At 43.8% G+C, this 17,063-nt stretch overlaps 9 non-coding genes across 9 annotated transcripts; all 9 read right to left on the reverse strand.

Annotated features, from left to right (window-relative positions):
* Window positions 1–5,004: 5,004 nt before the first annotated feature.
* trnar-ucg (transfer RNA arginine (anticodon UCG)) lies at window positions 5,005–5,077 on the reverse strand. Its single transcript has one exon. It is a non-coding gene; the product is annotated as a tRNA-Arg (tRNA).
* Window positions 5,078–7,967: 2,890 nt separating this feature from the next.
* trnar-ucg (transfer RNA arginine (anticodon UCG)) lies at window positions 7,968–8,040 on the reverse strand. Its single transcript has one exon. It is a non-coding gene; the product is annotated as a tRNA-Arg (tRNA).
* A 795-nt stretch (window positions 8,041–8,835) lies between these two features.
* Window positions 8,836–8,908, reverse strand: trnar-ucg (transfer RNA arginine (anticodon UCG)). Its single transcript has one exon. It is a non-coding gene; the product is annotated as a tRNA-Arg (tRNA).
* Window positions 8,909–9,704: 796 nt separating this feature from the next.
* trnar-ucg (transfer RNA arginine (anticodon UCG)) lies at window positions 9,705–9,777 on the reverse strand. The gene has a single exon. It is a non-coding gene; the product is annotated as a tRNA-Gly (tRNA).
* A 977-nt stretch (window positions 9,778–10,754) lies between these two features.
* Window positions 10,755–10,827, reverse strand: trnaq-uug (transfer RNA glutamine (anticodon UUG)). The gene has a single exon. It is a non-coding gene; the product is annotated as a tRNA-Gln (tRNA).
* A 977-nt stretch (window positions 10,828–11,804) lies between these two features.
* On the reverse strand, window positions 11,805–11,877 carry trnar-ucg (transfer RNA arginine (anticodon UCG)). The gene has a single exon. It is a non-coding gene; the product is annotated as a tRNA-Arg (tRNA).
* Window positions 11,878–13,533: 1,656 nt separating this feature from the next.
* trnar-ucg (transfer RNA arginine (anticodon UCG)) lies at window positions 13,534–13,606 on the reverse strand. Its single transcript has one exon. It is a non-coding gene; the product is annotated as a tRNA-Arg (tRNA).
* A 971-nt stretch (window positions 13,607–14,577) lies between these two features.
* trnar-ucg (transfer RNA arginine (anticodon UCG)) lies at window positions 14,578–14,651 on the reverse strand. Its single transcript has one exon. It is a non-coding gene; the product is annotated as a tRNA-Arg (tRNA).
* A 2,020-nt stretch (window positions 14,652–16,671) lies between these two features.
* trnar-ucg (transfer RNA arginine (anticodon UCG)) lies at window positions 16,672–16,744 on the reverse strand. The gene has a single exon. It is a non-coding gene; the product is annotated as a tRNA-Arg (tRNA).
* Between the last annotated feature and the right edge of the window lie 319 nt (window positions 16,745–17,063).

Genomic DNA, 17,063 nt, shown 5'->3' on the forward strand with positions numbered 1-17,063 from the left:
GTCTTATGATCCGAAGTCAGACGCCTTATCCATTAGGCCACGAGGCCGACAAGTTTGGGTGTAATAGGTCTCTGGACAGATCAGCTGTACTGCTCCTTTCCGAAAACCTGAGCTCCTGGAGGTGACCACGGAAATTCTTTAACTCTGTTGATAAGTCAGAATGAATGAAATACCATAATTGTTTTAGTTTAAGAATTATAATGATTTGGTCTACAACCTTTGATCAGACATGGGTATAACTACTGCGGACAGAGTCAGCTTGCTCATGAGTGTTCATGGACAGTTGTGGCAGGGATGCCAGATTTGCACAACAAAACCAACCCAATGGCAAACCCAGCAGGACTCGAGCCTGCAATTTTCTGATCCAATATCAGGCGCCTTATCAATTAGGCCACAAGACCAACATGTTAGGATCAACACATACAAACAGAAAACACTAATGCCAAGGCCTGTGGAATGTGGTTTGGTTAGTGATATTTACGTTCCTTGCAGTGGAGTAAGCAGTATGATAGTGGCAACGTCTTCCACTAGTCAAGCTGGGCTGGGCTGCAATGAGGAATGAGTCAGATTCCATTCAACAGTCTTGAACATAAAGCGCTGTCGAATGCTAATGCACTGAGAGGGTCCTAGCAATCTGGAACACACAGATGTGGCTTAAGAAATTAATAGCATTGCTAGCTTAGGGCTTGGGATGAGGGTTATAAGGGTTTGCTAGCATTGCTATGCTGATGACATGCAACTCCATTGCAACCAGATGATCCCACCGTTTCCACTCGCATCATATCTCAAAATCAAATATGTTTTTATCAGTTAAGCAAAGAACAGTTTTTAGTAGAGCGGCGTCATAAGAAACAACATCCATCATCAATGCAACGATGATCCGGTGCTTTTTCCAGCTAGATTACGCATCAGATTGTCTTTTAAAATGCTGTGTAAATAAGTCTTAATATATGAAATTAAGTTAGACGTCCCCAATTTTAACATATAGGTTCTGTGAGCAAGAACCTATTAACCTGTTAAAACAGTGACCCAGGCAGGACTGCAGGCGAGTGAGCAGTCTGATGGTGGCAACGTCTTCCACTAGTCAGGCTGGGCTGTACTGCAATGAGGAAGTAGTCAGGTTCCATCCAACAGCCTTGAACGAACCCTGCATTCCAGTTCGTTTTTTTATGACCTTCCCTCGCTAACTTCCCTCAGTCTCGTTCATTTGGAGGTACGTTATTGCTTACATTGTACGAGTGCCCACTACTGCTAGAACACTTGAAGTGGGTTCAAATGGATCTCCATTTCTCATTCCAACCAGATGATCCCACCGTTTCCACTCGCATCATATCTCAGAATCAAATATGTTTTTATCAGTTACGCAAAGAACAGTTTTTAGTAGAGCGGAGTCATAAGTAACAACATCCACCATCAATGCAACGATGATCCGGTGCTTTTTCCAGCTAGATTACGCATCAGATTGTCTTTTAAAATGCTGGCCACGTAGTGGGGGATGTGAGCCAGAACCAATTAAGCTGTTAAAGCTGCGACCCGGCAGGACTCGAACCTGCAATCTTCTGATCCGAAGTCAGACGCCTTATCCATTAGGCCAAGAGGTCATCACGAATGTGTTTAATATGTACAGATTAGCTATACTGCTAGTTCTGGAAAAAATGAACTTAAAATATAGGTTCTGTGAGCAAGAACATATTAACCTGTTAAAACAGTGACCCAGGCAGGACTGCAGGCGAGTGAGCAGTCTGATGGTGGCAACGTCTTCCACTAGTCAGGCTGGGCTGTACTGCAATGAGGAAGAAGTCAGGATCCATCCAACAGCCTTGAACGAACCCTGCATTCCAGTTCGTTTTTTTATGACCTTCCCTCGCTAACTTCCCTCAGTCTCATTCATTTGGAGGTACGTTATTGCTTACATTGTACGAGTGCCCACTACTGCTAGAACACTTGAAGTGGGTTCAAATGGATCTGCAATGAGGAAGTAGTCAGGTTCCATCCAACAGCCTTGAACGAACCCTGCATTCCAGTTCGTTTTTTTATGACCTTCCCTCGCTAACTTCCCTCAGTCTCGTTCATTTGGAGGTACGTTATTGCTTACATTGTACGAGTGCCCACTACTGCTAGAACACTTGAAGTGGGTTCAAATGGATCTGCAATGAGGAAGTAGTCAGGTTCCATCCAACAGCCTTGAACGAACCCTGCATTCCAGTTCGTTTTTTTATGACCTTCCCTCGCTAACTTCCCTCAGTCTCGTTCATTTGGAGGTACGTTATTGCTTACATGGTACGAGTGCCCACTACTGCTAGAACACTTGAAGTGGGTTCAAATGGATCTCCATTTCTCATTCCAACCAGATGATTCCACCGTTTCCACTCGCATCATATCTCAGAATCAAATATGTTTTTATCAGTTAAGCAAAGAACAGTTTTTAGTAGAACGGCGTCATAAGTAACAACATCCACCATCAATGCAACGATAATCCGGTGCTTTTTCCAGCTAGATTACGCATCAGATTGTCTTTTAAAATGCTGGCCACGTAGTGGAGGATGTGAGCCAGAACCAATTAAGCTGTTAAAGCTGCGACCCCGGCAGAACTCGAACCTGCAATCTTCTGATCTGAAGTCAGACGCCTTATCCATTAGGCCACGAGGCCATCATGAAGGTGTTTAATATGTACAGATTAGCTATACAGCTAGTTCTGGAAAAAAATGAACTTAACCCTCTGGGGTCTAAGGGGTTTTCAGGGCCCTGGGGAAGTTTTGACATGCACTGACATTTGTGCTTTTTTCAGTTGCTTAAAAACATATTAATGGCAAAAGTTTCATAACACTGTGTTCATCACAAACTGGGCTACAATATCATATAATCAACATGTATGTACATGTTTGTATTTTTGAGAGAAAAATGTTTATGCGTGGTTTTTGAAAAAGCTAATTTTTTAAGTCACTGATATAACTCCACAAAACTCATTCTAAACATGTTTTCCCAAGACTTTTCAAAACAGGATCTAGTAGTCTAGAGTTTTTTCTTCAAAATGATGTGAAAATCATATGGCCTACTCGTTCACATAAAGCAAGATTTTGATATACAATTTCTAAGACACTTTTGCTTGGGAAAGGCTGTATGCGTGGAGGCGGGAAAGCTCCTGAATAATCAGTGATTGACAGCTGAGAGACAAAAGAGTTAAATAATGAGCCACATGAACCTTGTGGGGATGTTCAACAGGAATGTAACTTTCTCTGTAGTAATGATAAGGTTTACTTTTCAATATAATGTAAATACACACACACATTATATATATATTTCTATTGAAATATTTTCTATTAATTTCACAAGTATAAGTTACCTTTTAAAAACCATAGTAGCCTAATCATGGTAAAGGTACTGTTTGGCCATCGTAAAGTGAACACACTTCAACACAGGGTTAGTGTTTGGTTGGCCAGCGAGAGGTTTACTTTTGTGCAGTAAAAAGCTCAAAAGAACAACTGCCTATCGGTGTCTGGACTCTTATTTGTGTTTTTGTAATCATTAGAATCACAACAAGGGACACGCGTGATAAACCTATCAATGTTTGTTTACAGTCGCCGCCATTACCTCACGTGTTGATCATGAATGCAGTGAATGTGTGCACACGCGAGTGATCCTGTGTTTAATAAACATGCTGTGCGGAGATATGCGCTTAGACGCAACTAAATAAGGATTGTACTGTTTGTAATCGCGTATTTTATAAGAATACCAAAAAGCGCGTCGAGTTTCCTTACTCGCGTGTTTGTGTATGTGCGTTCCCGTCGCGTCAACTGTTTGACGGAAGACAAAGAAAAGACTCGCGTCTGGAGATACTGACACACATACGCAAGTAAATAAGGATTTAGATGTCATGTTTGGTGCAATCGGATGGAACAACAAGGAATGGAGAGAATGGATTGTGGATTGCGTATCCATTGACTGCAGAAGGCACGAGTCATGCATATGGATGTTTCGGCTCGTTCACTTCAATGGCGCGGGGGTGTGGCGATCTCTTCTCATTACAGATAATGAGGTAACTGGAGAAATACGGTCCTTCTCCACCTTCTCATACAGTTTACACCGAATGACAATATCTGTTTTCAATCTCACTTACATCATTTAAAAGGAGACATTCCAAGCATTATGTAGACATTTATCTTTTGTCTCTACGACAAGTATTGGTTAAGTTACAGTTTATTTTTCTGACGCGTTTCTGAAAGGACTTCACTGAGGGAGAGAGAACAAAACGCGCATCATGTTTATTTTCGTAATTTTGCGAAAAGTAGAACATTCTGTTTTTATTGGGAGTGGACAGAAAAAAACTAGACACTGTAACGTTTTAAATGATGTATAAATCATATCTGTATGTCAAAAATCAGCAGAGTAATTTAAGTCTCTTTGTGGAGTGATTGAAAAATAAAGAGTTTGTGGCGCCCGCGCCGCCGTCGACCCCAGAGTGTTAACATATAGGTTCTGTGAGCAAGAACCTATTAACCTGTTAAAACAGTGACCCAGGCAGGACTGCAGGCGAGTGAGCAGCCTGATGGTGGCAACGTCTTCCACTAGTCAGGCTGGGCTGTACTGCAATGAGAAAGTAGTCAGGTTCCATCCAACAGCCTTGAACGAACCCTGCATTCCAGTTCGTTTTTTTATGACCTTCCCTTGCTAACTTCCCTCAGTCTCGTTCATTTGGAGGTACGTTATTGCTTACATTGTACGAGTGCCCACTACTGCTAGAACACTTGAAGTGGGTTCAAATGGATCTCCATTTCTCATTCCAACCAGATGATCCCACCGTTTCCACTCGCATCATATCTCAGAATCAAATATGTTTTTATCAGTTAAGCAAAGAACAGTTGTTAGTAGAGCGGAGTCATAAGTAACAACATCCACCATCAATGCAACGACGATCCGGTGCTTTTTCCAGCTAGATTACGCATCAGATGTCTTTTAAAATGCTGACCACGTAGTGGGAGATGTGAGCCAGAACCAATTAAGCTGTGACCCCGGCAGGACTCGAACCTGCAATCTTCTGATCCGAAGTCAGACGCCTTATCCATTATGCCATGAGGCCGTCACGAATGTTATTAATATGTACAGATTAGCTATACTGCTAGTTCTGGAAAAAAATGAACTTAACATATAGGTTCTGTGAGCAAGAACCTATTAACCTGTTAAAACAGTGACCCAGGAAGGACTGCAGGCGAGTGAGTGAGCAGGCTGGGCTGTACTGCAATGAGGAAGTAGTCAGGTTCCATCCAACAGCCTTGAACGAACCCTGCATTCCAGTTCGTTTTTTTATGACCTTCCCTCGCTAACTTCCCTCAGTCTCATTCATTTGGAGGTACGTTATTGCTTACATTGTACGAGTGCCCACTACTGCTAGAACACTTGAAGTGGGTTCAAATGGATCTCCATTTCTCATTCCAACCAGATGATCCCACCGTTTCCACTCGCATCATATCTCAGAATCAAATATGTTTTTATCAGTTAAGCAAAGAACAGTTTTTAGTAGAGCGGAGTCATAAGTAACAACATCCACCATCAATGCAACGATGATCCGGTGCTTTTTCCAGCTAGATTACGCATCAGATGTCTTTTAAAATGCTGACCACGTAGTGGGAGATGTGAGCCAGAACCAATTAAGCTGTTAAAGCTGCGACCCCGCAGCTATACTGCTAGTTCTGGAAAAAAATTAACTTAACAAATAGGTTCTGTGAGCAAGAACCTATTAACCTGTTAAAACAGTGACCCAGGCAGGACTGCAGGCGAGTGAGCAGCCTGATGGTGGCAACGTCTTCCACTAGTCAGGCTGGGCTGTACTGCAATGAGGAAGTAGTCAGGTTCCATCCAACAGCCTTGAACGAACCCTGCATTCCAGTTCGTTTTTTTATGACCTTCCCTCGCTAACTTCCCTCAGTCTCGTTCATTTGAAGGTACGTTATTGCTTACATTGTACGAGTGCCCACTACTGCTAGAACACTTGAAGTGGGTTCAAATGGATCTCCATTTCTCAATACAACCAGATGATCCCACCGTTTCCACTCGCATCATATCTCAGAATCAAATATGTTTTTATCAGTTAAGCAAAGAACAGTTTTTAGTAGAGCGGCGTCATAAGTAACAACTACAACTTCCACCATCAATGCAACGATGATCCGGTGCTTTTTCCAGCTAGATTACGCATCAGATTGTCTTTTAAAATGCTGGCCACGTAGTGGGGGATGTGAGCCAGAACAAATTAAGCTGTTAAAGCTGCGACCCCGGCAGGACTCGAAGCTGCAATCTTCTGATGCGAAGTCAGTCGCCTTATCCATTAGGCCACGAGGCTGTCATGATTGTGTTTAATATGTACAGATTAGCTATACTGCAAGTTCTGGAAAAAAATGAACTTAACTTATAGGTTCTGTGAGCAAGAACCTATTAACCTGTTAAAACAGTGACCCAGGCAGGACTGCAGGCGAGTGAGCAGTCTGATGGTGGCAACGTCTTCCACTAGTCAGGCTGGGCTGTACTGCAATGAGAAAGTAGTCAGGTTCCATCCAACAGCCTTGAACGAACCCTGCATTCCAGTTCGTTTTTTATGACCTTCCCTCGCTAACTTCCCTCAGTCTCGTTCATTTGGAGGTACGTTATTGCTTACATTGTACGAGTGCCCACTACTGCTAGAACACTTGAAGTGGGTTCAAATGGATCTGCAATGAGGAAGTAGTCAGGTTCCATCCAACAGCCTTGAATGAACCCTGCATTCCAGTTCCTTTTTTATGACCTTCCCTCGCTAACTTCCCTCAGTCTTATTCATTTGGAGGTACGTTATTGCTTACATTGTACGAGTGCCCACTACTGCTAGAACACTTGAAGTGGGTTCAAATGGATCTGCAATGAGGAAGTAGTCAGATTCCATCCAACAGCCTTGAACGAACCCTGCATTCCAGTTCGTTTTTTTATGACCTTCCCTCGCTAACTTCCCTCAGTCTCGTTCATTTGGAGGTACGTTATTGCTTACATTGTACGAGTGCCCATTACTGCTAGAACACTTGAAGTGGGTTCAAATGGATCTCCATTTCTCATTCCAACCAGATGATCCCACCGTTTCCACTCGCATCATATCTCAAAATCAAATATGTTTTTATCAGTTAAGCAAAGAACAGTTTTTAGTAGAGCGGCGTCATAAGTAACAACATCCACCATCAATGCAACGATGATCCGGTGCTTTTTCCAGCTAGATTACGCATCAGATTGTCTTTTAAAATGCTGACCACATAGTGGGGGATGTGAGCCAGAACGAATTAAGCTGTTAAAGCTTCGACCCCGGCAGGACTCGAACCTGCAATCTTCTGATCCGAAGTCAGGATCATGAATGTGTTTAATATGTACAGATTAGCTATACTGCTAGTTCTGGAAAAAAATGAACTTAACTTATAGGTTCTGTGAGCAAGAACCTATTAACCTGTTAAAACAGTGACCCAGGCAGGACTGCAGGCGAGTGAGCAGTCTGATGGTGGCAACGTCTTCTACTAGTCAGGCTGGGCTGTACTGCAATGAGGAAGTAGTCAGGTTCCATCCAACAGCCTTGAACGAACCCTGCATTCCAGTTCGTTTTTTATGACCTTCCCTCGCTAACTTCCCTCAGTCTAGTTCATTTGGAGGTACGTTATTGCTTACATTATACGAGTGCCCACTACTGCTAGAACACTTGAAGTGGGTTCAAATGGATCTCCATTTCTCATTCCAACCAGATGATCCCACCGTTTCCACTCGCATCATATCTCAGAATCAAATATGTTTTTATCAGTTAAGCAAAGAACAGTTTTTAGTAGAGCGGCGTCATAAGTAACAACATCCACCATCAATGCAACGATGATCCGGTGCTTTTTCCAGCTAGATTACGCATCAGATGTCTTTTAAAATGCTGACCACGTAGTGGGAGATGTGAGCCAGAACCAATTAAGCTGTTAAAGCTGCGACCCCGGCAGGACTCGAACCTGCAATCTTCTGATCCGAAGTCAGACGCCTTATCCACTAGGCCACGAGGCCGTCACGAATGTGTTTAATATGTACATATTAGCTATACTGCTAGTTCTGGAAAAAAATTAACTTAACATATAGGTTCTGTGAGCAAGAACCTATTAACCTGTTAAAACAGTGACCCAGGCAGGACTGCAGGCGAGTGAGCAGCCTGATGGTGGCAACATCTTCCACTAGTCAGGCTGGGCTGTACTGCAATGAGGAAGTAGTCAGGTTCCATCCAACAGCCTTGAACGAACCCTGCATTCCAGTTCGTTTTTTTATGACCTTCCCTCGCTAACTTCCCTCAGTCTCGTTCATTTGGAGGTACGTTATTGCTTACATTGTACGAGTGCCCACTACTGCTAGAACACATGAAGTGGGTTCAAATGGATCTGCAATGAGGAAGTAGTCAGATTCCATCCAACAGCCTTGAACGAACCCTGCACTCCAGTTCGTTTTTTTAATGACCTTCCCTCGCTTACTTCCCTCAGTCTCGTTCATTTGGAGGTACGTTATTGCTTACATTGTACAAGTGCCCATTACTGCTAGAACACTTGAAGTGGGTTCAAATGGATCTCCATTTCTCATTCCAACCAGATGATCCCACCGTTTCCACTCGCATCATATCTCAGAATCAAATATGTTTTTATCAGTTAAGCAAAGAACAGTTTTTAGTAGAGCGGCGTCATAAGTAACAACATCCACCATCAATGCAACGATGATCCGGTGCTTTTTCCAGCTAGATTACGCATCAGATGTCTTTTAAAATGCTGACCACGTAGTGGGAGATGTGAGCCAGAACCAATTAAGCTGTTAAAGCTGCGACCCCGGCAGGACTCGAACCTGCAATCTTCTGATCCGAAGTCAGACGCCTTATCCATTAGGCCACGAGGCCGTCACGAATGTGTTTAATATGTACATATTAGCTATACTGCTAGTTCTGGAAAAAAATTAACTTAACATATAGGTTCTGTGAGCAAGAACCTATTAACCTGTTAAAACAGTGACCCAGGCAGGACTGCAGGCGAGTGAGCAGCCTGATGGTGGCAACATCTTCCACTAGTCAGGCTGGGCTGTACTGCAATGAGGAAGTAGTCAGGTTCCATCCAACAGCCTTGAACGAACCCTGCATTCCAGTTCGTTTTTTTATGACCTTCCCTCGCTAACTTCCCTCAGTCTCGTTCATTTGGAGGTACGTTATTGCTTACATTGTACGAGTGCCCACTACTGCTAGAACACATGAAGTGGGTTCAAATGGATCTGCAATGAGGAAGTAGTCAGATTCCATCCAACAGCCTTGAACGAACCCTGCATTCCAGTTCGTTTTTTTAATGACCTTCCCTCGCTTACTTCCCTCAGTCTCGTTCATTTGGAGGTACGTTATTGCTTACATTGTACAAGTGCCCATTACTGCTAGAACACTTGAAGTGGGTTCAAATGGATCTCCATTTCTCATTCCAACCAGATGATCCCACCGTTTCCACTCGCATCATATCTCAGAATCAAATATGTTTTTATCAGTTAAGCAAAGAACAGTTTTTAGTAGAGCGGCGTCATAAGTAACAACATCCACCATCAATGCAACGATGATCCGGTGCTTTTTCCAGCTAGATTACGCATCAGATTGTCTTTTAAAATGCTGACAACGTAGTGGGGGATGTGAGCCAGAACGAATTAAGCTGTTAAAGCTGCGACCCCGGCAGGACTCGAACCTGCAATCTTCTGATCGGAAGTCAGACGCCTTATCCATTAGGCCACGAGGCCGTCACGAATGTGTTTAATATGTACGGATTAGGTATACTGCTAGTTCTGGAAAAAAATGAACTTAACATATAGGTTCTGTGAGCAAGAACCTATTAACCTGTTAAAACAGTGACCCAGGCAGGACTGCAGGCGAGTGAGCAGTCTGATGGTGGCAACGTCTTCCACTAGTCAGGCTGGGCTGTACTGCAATGAGGAAGTAGTCAGGTTCCATCCAACAGCCTTGAACGAACCCTGCATTCCAGTTCGTTTTTTTCATGACCTTCCCTCGCTAACTTCCCTCAGTCTCATTCATTTGGAGGTACGTTATTGCTTACATTGTACGAGTGCCCACTACTGCTAGAACACTTGAAGTGGGTTCAAATGGATCTGCAATGAAGAAGCAGTCAGGTTCCATCAAACAGCCTTGAACGAACCCTGCATTCCAGTTCGTTTTTTTATGACCTTCCCTCGCTAACTTCCCTCAGTCTCGTTCATTTGGAGGTACGTTATTGCTTACATTGTACGAGTGCCCACTACTGCTAGAACACTTGAAGTGGGTTCAAATGGATCTGCAATGAGGAAGTAGTCAGGTTCCATTCAACAGCCTTGAACGAACCCTGCATTCCAGTTCGTTTTTTATGACCTTTCCTCGCTAACTTCCCTCAGTCTCATTCATTTGGAGGTACGTTATTGCTTACATTGTACGAGTGCCCACTACTGCTAGAACACGTGAAGTGGGTTCAAATGGATCTCCATTTCTCATTCCAACCAGATGATCCCACCGTTTCCACTCGCATCATATCTCAGAATCAAATATGTTTTTATCAGTTAAGCAAAGAACAGTTTTTAGTAGAGCGGTGTCATAAGTAACAACATCCACCATCAATGCAACGATGATCCGGTGCTTTTTCCAGCTAGATTACGCATCAGATTGTCTTTTAAAATGCTGGCCACGTAGTGGGGGATGTGAGCCAGAACGAATTAAGCTGTTAAAGCTGCGACCCCGGCAGGACTCGAACCTGCAATCTTCTGATCCAAAGTCAGACGCCTTATCCATTAGGCCACGAGGCCGACAAGAATGTGTTTAATATGTACAGATTAGCTATACTGCTAGTTCTGGAAAAAAATGAACTTAACATATAGGTTCTGTGAGCAAGAACCTATTAACCTGTTAAAACAGTGACCCAGGCAGGACTGCAGGCGAGTGAGCAGTCTGATGGTGGCAACGTCTTCCACTAGTCAGGCTGGGCTGTACTGCAATGAGGAAGTAGTCAGGTTCCATCCAACAGCCTTGAACAAACCCTGCATTCCAGTTCGTTTTTTTCATGACCTTCCCTCGCTAACCTCCCTCAGTCTCATTCATTTGGAGGTACGTTATTGCTTACATTGTACGAGTGCCCACTACTGCTAGAACACTTGAAGTGGGTTCAAATGGATCTGCAATGAGGAAGCAGTCAGGTTCCATCCAACAGCCTTGAACGAACCCTGCATTCCAGTTCGTTTTTTATGACCTTCCCTCGCTAACTTCCCTCAGTCTCGTTCATTTGGAGGTACGTTATTGCTTACATTGTACGAGTGCCCACTACTGCTAGAACACTTGAAGTGGGTTCAAATGGATCTGCAATGAGGAAGTAGTCAGGTTCAATTCAACAGCCTTGAACGAACCCTGCATTCCAGTTCGTTTTTTTATGAGCTTTCCTCGCTAACTTCCCTCAGTCTCGTTCATTTAGAGGTACGTTATTGCTTACATTGTACGAGTGCCCACTACTGCTAGAACACTTGAAGTGGGTTCAAATGGATCTCCATTTCTCATTCCAACCAGACGATCCCACCGTTTCCACTCGCATCATATCTCAGAATCAAATATGTTTTTATCAGTTAAGCAAAGAACAGTTTTTAGTAGAGCGGTGTCATAAGTAACAACATCCACCATCAATGCAACAATGATCCGGTGCTTTTTCCAGCTAGATTACGCATCAGATTGTCTTTTAAAATACTGGCCACGTAGTGGGGGATGTGAGCCAGAACGAATTAAGCTGTTAAAGCTGCGACCCCGGCAGGACTCGAACCTGCAATCTTCTGATCCGAAGTCAGACGCCTTATCCATTAGGCCACGAGGCCGTCACGAATGTGTTTAATATGTACAGATTAGCTATACTGCTAGTTCTGGAAAAAAATTAACAACATATAGGTTCTGTGAGCAAGAACCTATTAACCTGTTAAAACAGTGACCCAGGCAGGACTGCAGGCGAGTGAGCAGTCTGATGGTGGCAACGTCTTCCACTAGTCAGGCTGGGCTGTACTGCAATGAGGAAGTAGTCAGGTTCCATCCAACAGCCTTGAACGAACCCTGCATTCCAGTTCGTTTTTTATGACGTTCCCTCGCTAACTTCCCTCAGTCTCGTTCATTTGGAGGTACGTTATTGCTTACATTGTACGAGTGCCCACTACTGCTAGAACACTTGAAGTGGGTTCAAATGGATCTCCATTTCTCATTCCAACCAGATGATCCCACCGTTTCCACTCGCATCATATCTCAGAATCAAATATGTTTTTATCAGTTAAGCAAAGAACAGTTTTTAGTAGAGCGGTGTCATAAGTAACAACATCCACCATCAATGCAACGATGATCCGGTGCTTTTTCCAGCTAGATTACGCATCAGATTGTGTTTTAAAATCCTGGCCACGTAGTGGGGGATGTGAGCCAGAACGAATTAAGCTGTTAAAGCTGCGACCCCGGCAGTACTCGAACCTGCAATCTTCTGATCTGAAGTCAGACGCCTTATCCATTAGGCCACGAGGCCATCACAAATGTGTTTAATATGTACAGATTAGCTATACTGCTAGTTCTGGAAAAAAATGAACAACATATAGGTTCTGTGAGCAAGAACCTATTAACCTGTTAAAACAGTGACCCAGGCAGGACTGCAGGCGAGTGAGCAGTCTGATGGTGGCAACGTCTTCCACTAGTCAGGCTGGGCTGTACTGCAATGAGGAAGTAGTCAGGTTCCATCCAACAGCCTTGAACGAACCCTGCATTCCAGTTCGTTTTTTATGACCTTCCCTCGCTAACTTCCCTCAGTCTCGTTCATTTGGAGGTACGTTATTGCTTACATTGTACGAGTGCCCACTACTGCTAGAACACTTGAAGTGGGTTCAAATGGATCTGCAATGAGGAAGCAGTCAGGTTCCATCCAACAGCCTTGAACGAACCCTGCATTCCAGTTCGTTTTTTATGACGTTCCCTCGCTAACTTCCCTCAGTCTCGTTCATTTGGAGGTACGTTATTGCTTACATTGTACGAGTGCCCACTACTGCTAGAACACTTGAAGTGGGTTCAAATGGATCTGCAATGAGGAAGTAGTCAGGTTCCATTCAACAGCCATGAACGAACCCTGCATTCCAGTTCGTTTTTTTATGACCTTTCCTCGCTAACTTCCCTCAGTCTCGTTCATTTGGAGGTACGTTATTGCTTACATTGTACGAGTGCCCACTACTGCTAGAACACTTGAAGTGGGTTCAAATGGATCTCCATTTCTCATTCCAACCAGATGATCCCACCGTTTCCACTCGCATCATATCTCAGAATCAAATATGTTTTTATCAGTTAAGCAAAGAACAGTTTTTAGTAGAGCGGTGTCATAAGTAACAACATCCACCATCAATGCAACGATGATCCGGTGCTTTTTCCAGCTAGATTACGCATCAGATTGTCTTTTAAAATCCTGGCCACGTAGTGGGGGATGTGAGCCAGAAAGAATTAAGCTGTTAAAGCTGCGACCCCGGCAGGACTCGAACCTGCAATCTTCTGATCCGAAGTCAGACGCCTTATCCATTAGGCCACGAGGCCGTCACGAATGTGTTTAATATGTACAGATTACCTATACTGCTAGTTCTGGAAAAAAATTAACAACATATAGGTTCTGTGAGCAAGAACCTATTAACCTGTTAAAACAGTGACCCAGGCAGGACTGCAGGCGAGTGAGCAGTCTGATGGTGGCAACGTCTTCCACTAGTCAGGCTGGGCTGTACTGCAATGAGGAAGTAGTCAGGTTCCATCCAACAGCCTTGAATGAACCCTGCATTCCAGTTCGTTTTTTATGACCTTCCCTCGCTAACTTCCCTCAGTCTCGTTCATTTGGAGGTACGTTATTGCTTACATTGTACGAGTGCCCACTACTGCTAGAACACTTGAAGTGGGTTCAAATGGATCTGCAATGAGGAAGTAGTCAGGTTCCATTCAACAGCCTTGAACGAACCCTGCATTCCAGTTCGTTTTTTATGACCTTCCCTCGCTAACTTCCCTCAGTCTCGTTCATTTGAAGGTACGTTATTGCTTACATTGTACGAGTGCCCACTACTGCTAGAACACTTGAAGTGGGTTCAAATGGATCTGCAATGAGGAAGTAGTCAGGTTCCATTCAACAGCCTTGAACGAACCCTGCATTCCAGTTCGTTTTTTTATGACCTTTCCTCGCTAACTTCCCTCAGTCTCGTTCATTTGGAGGTACGTTATTGCTTACATTGTACGAGTGCCCACTACTGCTAGAACACTTGAAGTGGGTTCAAATGGATCTCCATTTCTCATTCCAACCAGATGATCCCACCGTTTCCACTCGCATCATATCTCAGAATCAAATATGTTTTTATCAGTTAAGCAAAGAACAGTTTTTAGTAGAGCGGTGTCATAAGTAACAACATCCACCATCAATGCAACAATGATCCGGTGCTTTTTCCAGCTAGATTACGCATCAGATTGTCTTTTAAAATGCTGGCCACATAGTGGGGGATGTGAGCCAGAACCAATTAAGCTGTTAAAGCTGCGTCCCGGCAGGACTCGAACCTACAATCTTCTGATCCGAAGTCAGACGCCTTATCCATTAGGCCACGAGGCCGTCACGAATGTGTTTAATATGTACAGATTACCTATACTGCTAGTTCTGGAAAAAAATTAACAACATATAGGTTCTGTGAGCAAGAACCTATTAACCTGTTAAAACAGTGACCCAGGCAGGACTGCAGGCGAGTGAGCAGTCTGATGGTGGCAACGTCTTCCACTAGTCAGGCTGGGCTGTACTGCAATGAGGAAGTAGTCAGGTTCCATCCAACAGCCTTGAACGAACCCTGCATTCCAGTTCGTTTTTTATGACCTTCCCTCGCTAACTTCCCTCAGTCTCGTTCATTTGGAGGTACGTTATTGCTTACATTGTACGAGTGCCCACTACTGCTAGAACACTTGAAGTGGGTTCAAATGGATCTGCAATGAGGAAGTAGTCAGGTTCCATTCAACAGCCTTGAACGAACCCTGCATTCCAGTTCGTTTTTTATGACCTTCCCTCGCTAACTTCCCTCAGTCTCGTTCATTTGAAGGTACGTTATTGCTTACATTGTACGAGTGCCCACTACTGCTAGAACACTTGAAGTGGGTTCAAATGGATCTGCAATGAGGAAGTAGTCAGGTTCCATTCAACAGCCTTGAACGAACCCTGCATTCCAGTTCGTTTTTTTATGACCTTTCCTCGCTAACTTCCCTCAGTCTCGTTCATTTGGAGGTACGTTATTGCTTACATTGTACGAGTGCCCACTACTGCTAGAACACTTGAAGTGGGTTCAAATGGATCTCCATTTCTCATTCCAACCAGATGATCCCACCGTTTCCACTCGCATCATATCTCAGAATCAAATATGTTTTTATCAGTTAAGCAAAGAACAGTTTTTAGTAGAGCGGTGTCATAAGTAACAACATCCACCATCAATGCAACGATGATCCGGTGCTTTTTCCAGCTAGATTACGCATCAGATTGTGTTTTAAAATCCTGGCCACGTAGTGGGGGATGTGAGCCAGAACTAATTAAGCTGTTAAAGCTGCGACCCTGGCAGGACTCAAACCTGCAATCTTCTGAATAGAAGTCAGACGCCTTATCCATTAGGCCACGAGGCCGTCACAAATGTGTTTAATATGTACAGATTAGCTATACTGCTAGTTCTGGAAAAAAATGAACAACATATAGGTTCTGTGAGCAAGAACCTATTAACCTGTTAAAACAGTGACCCAGGCAGGACTGCAGGCGAGTGAGCAGTCTGATGGTGGCAACGTCTTCCACTAGTCAGGCTGGGCTGTACTGCAATGAGGAAGTAGTCAGGTTCCATCCAACAGCCTTGAACGAACCCTGCATTCCAGATCGTTTTTTATGACCTTCCCTCGCTAACTTCCCTCAGTCTCGTTCATTTGGAGGTACGTTATTGCTTACATTGTACGAGTGCCCACTACTGCTAGAACACTTGAAGTGGGTTCAAATGGATCTGCAATGAGGAAGTAGTCAGGTTCCATTCAACAGCCTTGAACGAACCCTGCATTCCAGTTCGTTTTTTTATGACCTTTCCTCGCTAACTTCCCTCAGTCTCGTTCATTTGGAGGTACGTTATTGCTTACATTGTACGAGTGCCCACTACTGCTAGAACACTTGAAGTGGGTTCAAATGGATCTGCAATGAGGAAGTAGTCAGGTTCCATTCAACAGCCTTGAACGAACCCTGCATTCCAGTTCGTTTTTTTATGACCTTTCCTCGCTAACTTCCCTCAGTCTCGTTCATTTGGAGGTACGTTATTGCTTACATTGTACGAGTGCCCACTACTGCTAGAACACTTGAAGTGGGTTCAAATGGATCTCCATTTCTCATTCCAACCAGATGATCCCACCGTTTCCACTCGCATCACATCTCAGAATCAAATATGTTTTTATCAGTTAAGCAAAGAACAGTTTTTAGTAGAGCGGTGTCATAAGTAACAACATCCACCATCAATGCAACGATGATCCGGTGCTTTTTCCAGCTAGATTACGCATCAGATTGTCTTTTAAAATCCTGGCCACGTAGTGGGGGATGTGAGCCAGAACGAATTTAGCTGTTAAAGCTGCGACCCCGGCAGGACTCGAACCTGCAATCTTTTGATCCGAAATCAGACGCCTTATCCATTAGGCCACAAGGCCATCACGAATGTGCTCAATATGTACAGATTAGCTATACTGCTAGTTCTGGAAAAAAATGAACAACATATAGGTTCTGTGAGCAAGAACCTATTAACCTGTTAAAACAGTGACCCAGGCAGGACTGCAGGCGAGTGAGCAGTCTGATGGTGGCAACGTCTTCCACTAGTCAGGCTGGGCTGTACTGCAATGAGGAAGTAGTCAGGTTCCATCCAACAGCCTTGAACGAACCCTGCATTCCAGTTCGTTTTTTATGACCTTCCCTCCCTAACTTCCCTCAGTCTCGTTCATTTGGAGGTACGTTATTGCTTACATTGTACGA

This window comes from Misgurnus anguillicaudatus, chromosome 21 (assembly GCF_027580225.2).
Source record: "Misgurnus anguillicaudatus chromosome 21, ASM2758022v2, whole genome shotgun sequence".
Taxonomy (NCBI): domain Eukaryota; kingdom Metazoa; phylum Chordata; class Actinopteri; order Cypriniformes; family Cobitidae; genus Misgurnus; species Misgurnus anguillicaudatus.